Here is a 12,234-nt window from a genome sequence, read left to right as displayed (position 1 = left end):
CTCTGGGGCCTCCCCTTGTCCCGCCCCTGGCCTTCTAGGGGTGCTGTAAGGGCCCACCCCACGCACTCCCAAGAAGCAAGGAGGAAGGTAGGCTCCTGTTCCGGTTTAAGACTAAGCCAGGGGAGCATTCCCGCTCAGTCTGCATCTGGGCTGCAGGTACCAGCCAACGGGGAGGCAGGAGGCCAGGCAGCCAGCCCTGGAGCCGTAGGCATCGGTGCTGAAAGGAGCAGCCTCCAGCTTGGAGTCACAGGGCCTCGGCAGCTCAGCCTTCTACGGGGTCTCACCACCGCACACCCCTTCCCCCAGGCCTCCCAGGTCTCTGCTCCAGGCGGGCAGGGGGCTTGGAGGGCGTGTGCTTGGGGTCATCACCAGCATCGGATTTCCTTTCACTTGTGCAAAGACTCGTTGACGCCTGAGCACATCAATATCCTTAATGACAGTGAGAGGAACTGGGACTCCAGACGGCCTGCGCCCCCCTTCTCCCCTTGCCCCTCCCCTCCCCACTCACTCTCCCCCCTCCTTTCCGCCCTCCCTTGACTACCCTCCCCTCCTTCCTTTTTCACTCATGCCTGTCTCTCTGTCTCCCCTCTTGCCCCCCCTTCTCACCCTCCCCTCCTTTCCCCTTCTCTCCTCTCCTTTCTCTCTCCCCTCCCAGGACCCCACAGCTCTTGTGCATTCACAAACTTTCACCCCACAGCTGCGGTGGGGGCCCAGCTGGGCCAGCCCTTCTGTCTGTCTGTCCATCCCCAGCTGGGCCCCGATGCCTTCCGGAGCCTGGAGGCAGGGCCCACGCAGTGGGGCCCAGGGAGAGGCAGCTCAGTCCTGCAACAACTGCCCCAGAGGCACCCGCTCAAGCTTTTGCCATGTGCCCAGAGGCACACGGGCTTCCATGGCCCACGCTGAGAAATTACAAAGTCAAGTTTGGGTGTGGGACGCCATGGGAGAGGGGCGAGTTTTGGGGAGGATTTTCTGTTTTGTATTTTTTATGACCATATATAATTTCGCATTTCTCCCCTCAGCCCCTGCCTCCTTGGCTCCCAGATGTGTCCCACATTGAAGAATTATCTCTCCTCCCTAGAGTGAAATAAATGCAATCAATATGAGTATTGCTCTCAGGGCCTTGAAATATTACATTAATGTTCCATGTGGTGACATTTTAGCTGGAATTTTCAAATACATTATGATGGTTCAAATTAATATTTATCAGATCAGCTTTTATATTTTGCAAAAGAGAGAGAGAGAGGGAGAGAGGGAGAGAGAGAAAAGGAAAGACAGAGAGAGAGCATTATTAAAATACAAAATGCAGATCAAGTCTAAAATCGATGGTCCATTTTCCCAGCACTTTCCAGGGGCTGTCTTTAGCTTTCTGGGTTTGTTTTTAAATTTATTGGTGTTTCAGGCAAATCTATTGGGCTCCCTCGGCCCCCTGGTCGGCCTCCCCTCCTCACTGCCTCTCGCAGGCTACGGGCCCTTCCTTTGCTGTCTTTCTCTCTTTATTATCCTGAAATGTAAATTACGACATTAGCCCGGTCCTTATTTTTTTTTAAACTCTCCGATGATTAAATCTGCTACACGACATCCTTGTCCTTTCTATAAATTAAATCATCTTGGCTTTGCACCTCCAGCTCAGGGTGGCCGTTGCCCCGGCATCACAGCACCGGGAAACTGCGGCTAAGGGCTGGGGTCTTCGTCCCCCTCTGAAGCGGACACTAGGGGCTTTTGTGGGGGACAGGGGGGCCTCCTCCCTGGCTCCCTGATTTTTTGAAAATAAGAAACACAGACTAAAGGGAGGAGGTGGTGGCAGTCGTGGCTTCCACTTTTTTTTCAGTCACTTCCGAACTGATTACTCTGTGAAGTGGAAAAATCTGGGCAGATTAATGGTTTAATTCCCTTTCTCTTTTCTTTGGTTTTTTTTCCCCTCCGCCTCCAGTTTTGTTTTGTTTAGTTTTGTTTCTCCCTTTTTCTATTTGCATCTTTCCCCCCTCAGAGGAGTTGTATTTTTAAAAAGACTCAGATGCTTTGGTGAGGTGCAAGCGTGAAAAGCCGGCTGGGAGACCTTCCCAGTCTTCCCAGCCTGGACTCTGCCTGGGAGCTGCACGGGTTAACGATGCCCACTCCAGCCCTCAAATTTTTCTCTTTGATGATTTTCTGTTTCCACCCTCCTCAAGTTCTGGGTGAGATTTTGAACTAGCATGAGCATGTATGGTCGTGTACACAAAGGTACACACACAGACTTACACACTCACACCACCCCCGACTCAATCGCAGATCACCCGTGTGCACGAGCGAGCACACACACAGAGAGACCCAGCAATAGAGACCTCTGAGAGGATCTGCATAAGAGAACTGCCCTCCTGGTTTCTCTCCGCTGCTGATCTGGCCAAAAAGAACGACAGGAAACTTAAAAAAGAAAAGGAGGAGGGATCGATTATTCGACCTGTACTTGAACCCGACTGAAAGAGATAAAGCGGAATTTTCAATAGGTCCCCTGCCCTTTTCACCAGGAGGGAAAGAGAAGAAGAAAAACAAGAGATATTTATATGACAGCAGCTGCTGAAAATAGCATTTCAGAGCCATAAAAAAAGGCAAAAAGAAATTCAATGGTAGAAAAGGCAAGAAACTCCTGTCTGCTCCCCAAAAGGCAAGGCAGGCAGCGAGTGTCTGCGGCTGGAAATGCACGCATGCCTTCCATAGATCTGTTTGAAATTATACTTGTCATTGAGGGGGAATTTATGCTTCTATTGATCTGCAAAAGGAAAATATTAAATGGTTTGGTTTTGATCTTTCGGTGACCCCAAGGTCAAGGGTAGTAGCGGATTAGTATTCATAGAATTCATCACGGAATTGCAGCCTGCATCCACTTTATGCAAACATGCTCTAAACACGCCTGGTGAAGCAGGCAGCAAATGGCCAATGACAAGAAAAGAGTCAACGGTGCCCCCTCCCACCCCCTAGGGCTCGTTTCCTTCCCACCCCTCGGGGAGAAAAAGGAAGAACTGGGACTGGAGATGCTTTCTGGATGGAAAAATGAAGGCACCCCAAGACTCAGGGGTTTGTGCAAGAGATAGGGTTCCCCTTTGGAAGTTCAGATGATCACCCGCAGTTGGGGGTTATGGTGTGGGGCTGAGAGACCTAGGAACACAGTGGGTGGGGGGGCCCAGGTGGATAGGAGAGGGCACCCATACCTGGAGCGGGACACCGCCCAGGAGGTGATGACCAGACATGCACATGACACGCATGCGCACACACATAGCCCGTGGAAGCCCGGGTCTTTCCTGGAGGGAGGAACGCAGCATGCCGGCCAGTGAGCCGAGAGCTCCACTCCTCTCCAAGGGTGACATTGCTTCTCGTTCCACGCCGAGGAGCGTCCTTAGTGAGAGGCACCCACGTGCCCAGCTGGGAAGGAGAGAAAGTCCAGGCGTGTATGCTGCCTGGCTCCACCCAGGCCTTCTGCTTTCTGCCAACGGCTACGGAAACTGTCTCCAAATGTGTTTGCGACGGGGACACACGTGGAGCCCCTGCGGACGGGCCACAAACACCCCTCCCCACCCTGGGCTCAGCACACAAGTGCCCTCTTAGCAGAGTCTGTCCCCAGTGGTGGGAACATTTGGTCAGTAACAGTCACTTGCCAACAAACTAAAAATAACCCACCCAGCGTATCCTGCAATGGCAGGAATTCTGGCTGGCCCTTGTTCTGCTGGCTGATCGGGTGGCCGGAGGGGGCTACAGATACCAACTCCCATGGGGGCCCAAGGAGCAGACCTCTGGGGGCCACCTACCTGCGGCTCACTGTCTTTATAGAGGTGCTGGCTACTTCTGTGCGTTACCTGCAGTATCATCTCATTGATCACTCACAACCCTGCAAGGCAAGGGGTTGTTACTATCCCATTGTATAGATGAGGAAACTGAGGCTCAGAGAGGCTAAGCCATCTGCTCAAGGGCTTGGCTCTGTCCTGATGCCAAAGTCCATGCTCTCAACTGCTCTGCTCTCATGGCCTGGGACCGTTTGGGCAAATTCTAAGGTTGGTCCACATTTGAGGTTCAGGGAGAGGGGAGTTTGAAATGAGGACAGACAGGGGTATGGAAGCCTTGGGGGTTCTGGGAGGCTGTAGGGAGGGAGAGGGAGAGTGGCCCCAGCCCTGCCTCCCCCGATCCCTGAGAAGGAGGACAGCGTTTTGCCTATTAATCATGTTTCATTTATATTAGCTTGACTCGATCTACTGTATATTTGAAATGGATTTAATTTTAGATCACGCACTATGGAAGGGGGCCAGTTTGGTGTAAGGAGCATTATGAATATTTTCCATAAGCTGGATATACATTATCCAGGGACAGATATACGAGCAGAGGCCCAGGGCTCCTGGCTGGGGGAAGGGGCCGCTCTCGCCTGCTTCCCCACCACTCCCCTGCAGCCCAGGGTCACAGGGCTTCAGAGGGAGTCCTCTCTGCCTGCTGTCCCCGCGGTGGGGGAGTGGGGGTATCTCAGCCCCATCTTCCCCCTGCCCGTGAGCTCATCCCCGCTGACCTTGAAGCCGTTGCTTCTCCCTGGCTCCCGGCTGAGTTGCCAGTCTGGGAGGTGTGTGGAAGGAGGGGGGATGCCAGAGCTGTGGGGCGTGCAGGGCCCAGATCAGGGTACAGGAGAGGCGTGAGAGTGGAAGGGGGGGCCTCAGGACTCTCACCTTCAACCCCAAGCTCTGATGGAGACAGAGAAAGCCCAGCTCCTGGCTGCACAGCTGGTGTGAGGGCGGGTCCAAGCTGACCTTTCGCAAAGCCCCCCTGAGCCTGGGCTGAGGCCCCCGTTTCCTGGGAGAGGGTCCTGGGCTTTGCCTTTTTCCAAGAGCACCAGAGCCAGGGGGTCCCCCTTGAGAATGAGAGCTCAAAGCAGTCAAGGGACAAGCCCAGGGACACATAGCAAGGGAGCAACAGAACAGGGTGACAGCCTCCTGTCCTGCAGCTCTGGGTGCCATCCCTCTACCCATCCCCAAGTCCCCTCCATTAGCCCCACCTGGACAAGTGGAGCCACAGCTCACACCTTCTAGGTCATTTCTGTATTCCTCATGCCCTCACCCCTACTCCAGGCTCCCACCCCTGCGAGATCCAACCTTCTCACGCAGGAGCCAGGCATCACACTGAGCTTTACAGTTGGAGGAAACTGAGGCTCAGGGGGGTTGTGATATCCAACCATACACAAACCTAAATCTTTTCTCTCCCTCCACCTTCCAACCTGCCCCTCCACTTCGCTCCCACCTAGGCTCCCCAAGCTACACACATTCCACATACAACATGCTTAACCCCACCATCACCACTATGATCCATCCTGCCACAAGTACCACTCAGAGTGGTCCCCTTCTCTCCCTCGCCCCTGTCGCTCTAGTCCAAGTGGCCACTGTGTCACTCCAGGAGCACTGTGTGGGCCTCCTGGAGGGTCCCCAGAGCCCCCACCAGCTCCAGTCTGTTCTCTGCACCATGGCCACAGAGACCTTGTTTAACACAGCACGGTTATACTGTACACACCTCCTGCAGCCCTACCATCAAATCCCAAGTCGTATGCTGGCCAAGACAGCGTGTCAGAGAGTGGACCCTGCCGACTTCCCCAGGGTCACCCGCTTGTCTACAGCTCCATTTCCAGTCTCTACCGTCTTTCTAGCTCTTTACCTGCCATGTGCCATGGTTTCTCCCCCACAGGACCTTGGCACAAGCCAGTCCTAATGCCTAGATCATGCACTCCCCATTTCACCTGGATAACTTCTCCCTCTCTCTTTTTTTGGGCCACACCGTTTGGCATATAGGATCTTAGTTCCCCAACCAGGGATCGAACCCATGCAAGTGGAAGCTTGAAGTCTTAACCACTGGACAGCTAGAAGGGTCCTACGCTAACTTCACTTTAATGCTCAGGCTCTACTTCAAGTTCCCCAGGAAGACTGATTACACACCCCTGCCTCCCCATCACAATCTGGATCAAGCCCTACTTGTACCTTTTGCAAATCTTACAGTCATAGGGGATATTTGGGGGTCTGACTATCCACACCTAGCAGGTGAGACTCTGGACAGGCCCCGGGCCTTGTCATGGAGGGTACCAGCCAAGCTCCTGCCTCGCTACTGTTTCCACATCTGTCAGCTCCTCCATCCTCTCGATGTATAACACACCCGTCACCCACCCCAGCCCGGCTGGCAGCCTTTCAGAAGTGGCATGCGACGTTTCCCTTATTCAATTCTTAATTTAAGGTTTTGTGAGTTGTAATAACCCCCCTTTCCCCCAAATCACTGGGGATGGGACCTCCACGTCAGCCTAGGACCAGGAGAGCTGAAGGGTAATTGCATTGCCGGTATGCTAATGGTTGTCTGGAGAAGACAATGGCAACTGGGAACTGGGGTGGAGCCTTACTCCACCCAGAGTGCCTGCAGGGTGGGGGAGGCCTGATGATTTAAGGGGCTGGAGTCAGGAACCTGCTGGGAGCATTTGGGGGACCATGGGGCCCACAGTCCATGGTAGAGAAGAGAGGGACTAGGGTCCCAGTCTCGAGGGCCTGATGGGGAACAATTGGGCTGGGAAGGGAGGCAGAGCCCTCTTCTCCCCCCAGTTTCTCCTGCCGCACCTGCTCCCTCTTTTCTGGGGCCAAAATGGCTCCCAAGCAGGAGGAGAATCTAGGAGCATGGACATGGGGGAGGCAGAGGTCACACAAATCTTGCTCCTGTTTTCCCACAAGCTGTGTGACATCAAATAAGCCACATAACCTCTCCGAGCCTCAGTTTTCTCATCTTTAAAAGTCTCCTCCACTCTGATTTTTTCTATTTATTTTATTTTTTAATTGTAGTATAATTGCTTTGCAATGTTGTGTTGGTTTCTGCAGTACAACAATGTGAATCTGCTATATGTATACATCTATCTCAAAAGTCTTTTATGAGTATCTCCCTAGAGCTTGCTGTGTGCATTAAAAGAGATCATGAAAATGAAAGTGTTAATCGACCAGTCGTGTCCAACTCTTTACGACTCCATGGACTGTGTAGCCCACCAGGCTCCTCTGTCCATGGAATTCTCCAGGCAAGAATACTGGAGTGGGTTAGTCATTGCCTTCTCCAGGGGATCTTCCCCACCCAGGGATCAAACCCTGGTCTCCTGCATTACAGGCAGATTCTTTACCATCTGAGCCACCAGGGAAGCCCAAAAGAGATCATACAGAGAGGTAAATTGCAGAGTGCTTGGCACTCGTAGGTCTTCAAAAAGTTAACTTACAACTGAAGCTTTTACAACTATTAATCCACTATGGGTCTGCCCACTGTCAGTGGTGAAGTAGAGTATGAAATCCTGCCTTCCTACCTGGAGAGGAGGTACCTTCAGGATGGAAGGAGGGTCTTGAGGTTCAAAGCCCACCTCCTCAGAGAGGCCTCTGCCCCCTCCCTCTGAGGAGCCTTCCTTTTCATGTCCACAGTGGCATGATCTTGCCTCCTTTGCTGAACTTATTCCATATGTAACTATATATTTGCTTTTCTGTTTATTGTCTGTCCCTTTCTCTAGACTGTTGGCTTATCATACCCTGATAACCCATAACCTGGAACAGAGCCTGATGCACAGTAGGTGCTCAGTGAATATTTGCCAAATGAACATGTAATCAAATGAGGCCCAGGCAGAAAAGTGGGAGGCAAAGGGTATGTGGGTGTGGGAGGGTTCAGGCATGGTGGGGGTGGCCTCCTGGGCCCAGCTTACCTCTATCTTTGGCCTCAGGAGCAAGCCCTGCCCTGCCAGGGTCCCTTCCAGTTCTGTCACTGAAATAGACCATGTCTGCTTCCCTGTGGATTCAGGAGCTGGTGAGAAGGGCAGGCGGGAAGCTGGGATGCCCTCTAGGCATGAAGGAGGGTGGAGGACCTATCCCAGGCTGGACTCCCCTAGTGTTCCTTCCCAGGCTCTTTTGCCTGCCTTAGACCAGCAAGTTGTCTGGGGCCCCTCACCTCCCTGATTCCTGATGCTGAAGCATGCCCAGGGCAGCTCAGTTGCCCCTCCTCAGGGGGCTTCCCTAGTGGCCCCAATGGTAAAGAATTTTCCTGCAATGCGGGAGACCCAGGTTCAATCCCTGAGTCTGGACGATCCCCTGTAGGAGGGAATGGAAAACCATTCCAGTATTCTGGCCTGGAGAATCCCATGGACAGAGAAGCCTGGTGGGCTATAGTCCATGGGGTTACAACTGAGTGAAACACACACAAGGTCTAATCATCCTTGTTTAGAAGGGATGGTCTGACATCCATCCCTTCCCTGAGGAGGCTGCAGCCCTTGAATGGAGAGCCAGGATCCAGGATTTTGAACAGTTTTCACAGGGTTCTGAGCACGCCTGGGGGACTCATTATAGTGGCCAAGGATGATGGTGAAGAAGCTTTGGCAGTGCCCCCTCCCACAAGCCCAGTTCCACTGTCATGGCCCACTGGTTGACAAGATACCCAGATCTCACATCCAAGGCCTCCCCAACTCCTACACCAAAGAGAGGTGAGAGGCCCTCAGCCCACTCCTAGCCTGAGCCAAGAGATGTCTGAGCCAGGCCAGTCTCTGCCCCTGCCCCCTGCCCTGGGGTGAGAGGCCTGTGGGTCGTCCGTGGGCCATGAGGACACCAGTGATCCCAGAGGGGCCCATGGCAAGGCCTGGCTGAAGTGCAGCTCCTCTCAGAAGTTCTGAGTAATGGGACTTGCCTGGCAGTCCAGTGGTTAAGGGTTTGTGGTTCCGCTGCAGGAGGCGTGAGTTCGATCCCTGGTTGGGGAACTAAGATCTTGCATGCTGCATGGTGTGGCCAGGAAAAAAAAAAAAAGAACACAGAAATTTTGAGTAGCGAGGCTGAGGGAGAAAATAGATCTGACGATGATGACTTTGGAGGGTGTGCTTTAAGGGTGGGGATTCTGTGCCAGAGAGAGAGCCAGAGGGAGTGGGGAGAGACAGGAGGGGAGAGAGGGCAAGAGAGAGACACAGAGGCAGATTTATCTAGAACGGGAGAGGGAGGGAGAGAGCAAAGAGAGAACCAGGGGAACAGAGACAGACTCAGAGACAGTAGAGAGGAAGGAGAGAGATGAGGGGTCACTCAGAGACAGAGAGACACACACCTGGGGAAACTGAGGCAAAGAGCTGGAGGGAGAGGCCAGTGGGGAGCCCTGCGTGTGCAAGGCAGGCTGAGAGGTGGAGCAAGTGTGGGGCCTAGTGTGTCTGGGGCTGGGCATGTTTGGTCTAGGACTGTCTGAGCACCCTGCCAGGCACAGAGTCATTTGTTTGACCCTGGCTGAATTTGATGGAAAATAGAGAGGTAAGGCAGGTAGGTGTTTTTGCATCCAAGAGAACACGTGTCCTCCTCCTGTGACCGTTCCAGAATGTCTGTGATCACACATGTGACATGTGCACGCATGTAAGTGGGTGATGGTATGCAGGAGGGCGGGGTGCGTCACCCCCTCAGCTACTCCTATGCCCCCTTGCTGAGGAATCCATATGTTGACCGCCCTGTCTTGTGGGCTGCAGGGTCAGGATGGGTGGGCAGCCTGACACACACCCTCACAAGGGGTGGGGTGGGGGTGGGGGAGGCCGGGGAACTGTCAGCAGCCAAGAACCAGGCGGGCAGCGAAAGTGAGCCATAAAAGGGCCACTTCTCCCGGCCGCCGTTCACTTGACACTCTCTAACCCAGAAGCCACCTGTTCAGCCATCAGTCACGCAAAGAAAACACAGCTTTCCTGAAACTGGGAATTGGACAAGACAGTCCTGGGAGGGGTGAGCATGGGAAAAATGTCCGCCCCCTGCCACTTCCAGGGGGCTCCCAGCCTCACCTCAAGGTAGGGTGGGGGTAGGCTGGAGGGCTGCAGCCAGCCTCAGAGAGCCAAAAATAAAAAACACCCCACCACTCTCAATTTGGCACCACAAGACACATTTGGGGGGCTCAGAGAAGGTGGAGGCCCAGAAGTGCCCACGGTGGGCCGATGAGGATACAGCCCTTGCTGGGGTGGCTTAGCAAAGGGCTACACCCCAGAGTTGCTGCCGCATGGGCTGTGTCTCCCTGGGTGGGGACGGGGCAAGGGCAGGCATGGGGTGGGGGTGGCATGGAGGGAGGCCAGGCCTTGGGGGGCGGGCAGGGCTGCTGGAGCAGGGGAGGGACCTGGCTTGTAGGCAGGCCTGGGGCTCTGGCCAGCGGCGGTGCCCGGCCAGCAGAGGCCCCGCGGTGCCCCGCCATGCCCCGCCTCGGGTAGCTTGTTAATTTCATCGTTTAGCCCGTTTATGGTGTTCCCAGTTGCTGTTGCTTTTATAAACAAGCATTTTGGTGACCTTCCCCTCCGGACATCAGCTCCGCAAGAATCCCGGGCCCTGAACATTTATAAATAAGCCTTCTCTCAAGTTCCACAACAGGTGTGACCTCCCCCCGCCCCCCTCCTCTGTCCTGTCCGAAAACTGAACAGTTTCAACAAGCAAAGGGAGGCCGCCCGGGCTGTCTTAAAGGGGTTGAGTGGAGGCCACGGTACGCGTGGCTGCAAGGGGGGCTGCCCTGCCTCCTCCTCCTCCGCCTCCTCCAGGCTGAGGGTCCTCAAGTAGAGGGACAGGCTGGTGGGCAGTTGAACCCCTGACCCCACTTCCCCAAACACCCAACTGGAGGCTATCGTCTGAGAGGGCTTCTCAGCTGACGGAGTATATCTGAGTCAGGTCTCCCCCTACCCTGCAAGTTTTACCAAACCCCCCCCAACTCTCCTCCCCAGTCTGATCCCCCTTTTACTCCCTTCCTTGGAGGAGCATAGCACATCTCTCCCTCTTCTTTCCTGCCAAAAGCTCTCTGATTCATGATTTGCAACATTTCATACGTTTATTTAACAAGCCTTCATCTATTCAACAAATATTTCCTGAGCACCCACTCTGAGCCAGGCTCAGTGCCAGGAATATAAAGCTGCAGAAGACACGGCCCTGCCCCCAAGGAGCGCACCATCAAGGGGCAGACAGAAAAGCAGTGAGACCAGGGGATCATGGCGTGCCAAGGTTCCTAATCTTAGGGAGCAGAGAAGGGGATCCCAACCCAAACTTGAGGGTGAAATGCTTCCTGGGGAGGGGGTTGATCCTTGAGTCATCACCATGGAGGGGTCAAGGGGAAAAGCATTCCATGCAAAGAAAACTGGCAGAGCAGGGGCACAGAGGTGAACAAGCCTGGCGTGAGGATGGCAGTGGTGATAATCATGGTGGTCAAAGGTGGTGGTCCTGTGGATGGTTGTCATGGTGATGTCGGAATCAAACCACAGGGAGTATTCCCCTCAGTGTGGACCAAGTCAGGAAGGTGGGAGATCCAAATCATACCTATGAGGGGCCATCAAGGTCACAATTAGTTCTATGTGTCAAGAGTGATGATCAAGGTAGGGGTGGAAACATAGCAAGAAGCAAAATGCTTGGAACAAGGAGGACTGAGTGCTGGACTAGGCTGGAACTTGAGGGCACTGGGGCCCAGATACAAGTATGTCAATGAGGGGCTTGGTGGGCATTGTCTTTTGCCTAGCACCTGGCATGGTTCAGGGTGGGCCTGGTGACCTAGGAACTCCAGCAGGGCCTGGACTCTAGGGGTGAATAATATCAAGAACCATGGCGATGTGGGTCCTGGGCATACCCAGGGACACAGGCCTGGGGAGGCTCTAATGGGGAAACCTGGGGACCTTAGACCCCTGTCTATATAGCTAAGGAATACTTCCTCGAATGTGTCCTGTGAGCCCCAGTTTTAAAGAAGTTTCCCCTTCCTTCTTGTAAAACACGACACGCTTTGAGATGCGTGTTGTTACCATTTTATAGACCAGGATCTCCTCTCCCTGGGATCTCCTTTCTTTTCCTCTTACCCTGAGTGACTCCACTTTTCCTTCTGGCCAGCACAGTGGGCACGTCCTCTGGGAGCTTCCCTGACCAGCCTCAACTGGTTGGCCATCTCCTCTGCGATTGACTACACCACGATGCAGTGGTCTGGTCATCTGTCTCCCTTCACAATTAGACTGATTATTGGCTCATTGAGGGCAGTGACTTGTCTTTTACCTCCAACCTTGGGTGCCCACTGCAGGGCCTGGCTCAGAGAGTGCTCAAGGAAGGCAGGATTGATCGACCTTGGTCACCAGCTGACTCAAGGCCCTTCTGCTGCCCCAGGGCTCCCTGGAGTTGGCACCCCCACTCAACTCTCACTCAACTCTCACACAGGCACCTGCTGGGCCTCAGGAGGGAGTAGAGAACGTGGGTGGGCCTGGTCCAGCTGCCAGTCTAG

At 54.0% G+C, this 12,234-nt stretch overlaps 1 long non-coding RNA gene across 1 annotated transcript; it reads right to left on the bottom strand.

The window, feature by feature from the left end:
• Positions 1-3,003: 3,003 nt before the first annotated feature.
• LOC145504826 (uncharacterized) lies at positions 3,004-11,924 on the bottom strand. The gene is made up of 4 exons (XR_014052543.1): positions 11,822-11,924; positions 8,677-8,761; positions 3,780-3,859; positions 3,004-3,396 (listed from the first exon to the last, which is right to left on the bottom strand). It is a non-coding gene; the product is annotated as an uncharacterized LOC145504826 (long non-coding RNA).
• Between the last annotated feature and the right edge of the window lie 310 nt (positions 11,925-12,234).

Source organism: Giraffa tippelskirchi, chromosome 5 (genome assembly GCF_054371585.1).
Source record: "Giraffa tippelskirchi isolate mGirTip1 chromosome 5, T2T-mGirTip1v1.2.pri, whole genome shotgun sequence".
In the NCBI taxonomy this organism is placed as follows: Eukaryota; Metazoa; Chordata; class Mammalia; order Artiodactyla; family Giraffidae; genus Giraffa; species Giraffa tippelskirchi.
This window is presented reverse-complemented; position numbering and strand designations above follow the sequence as displayed.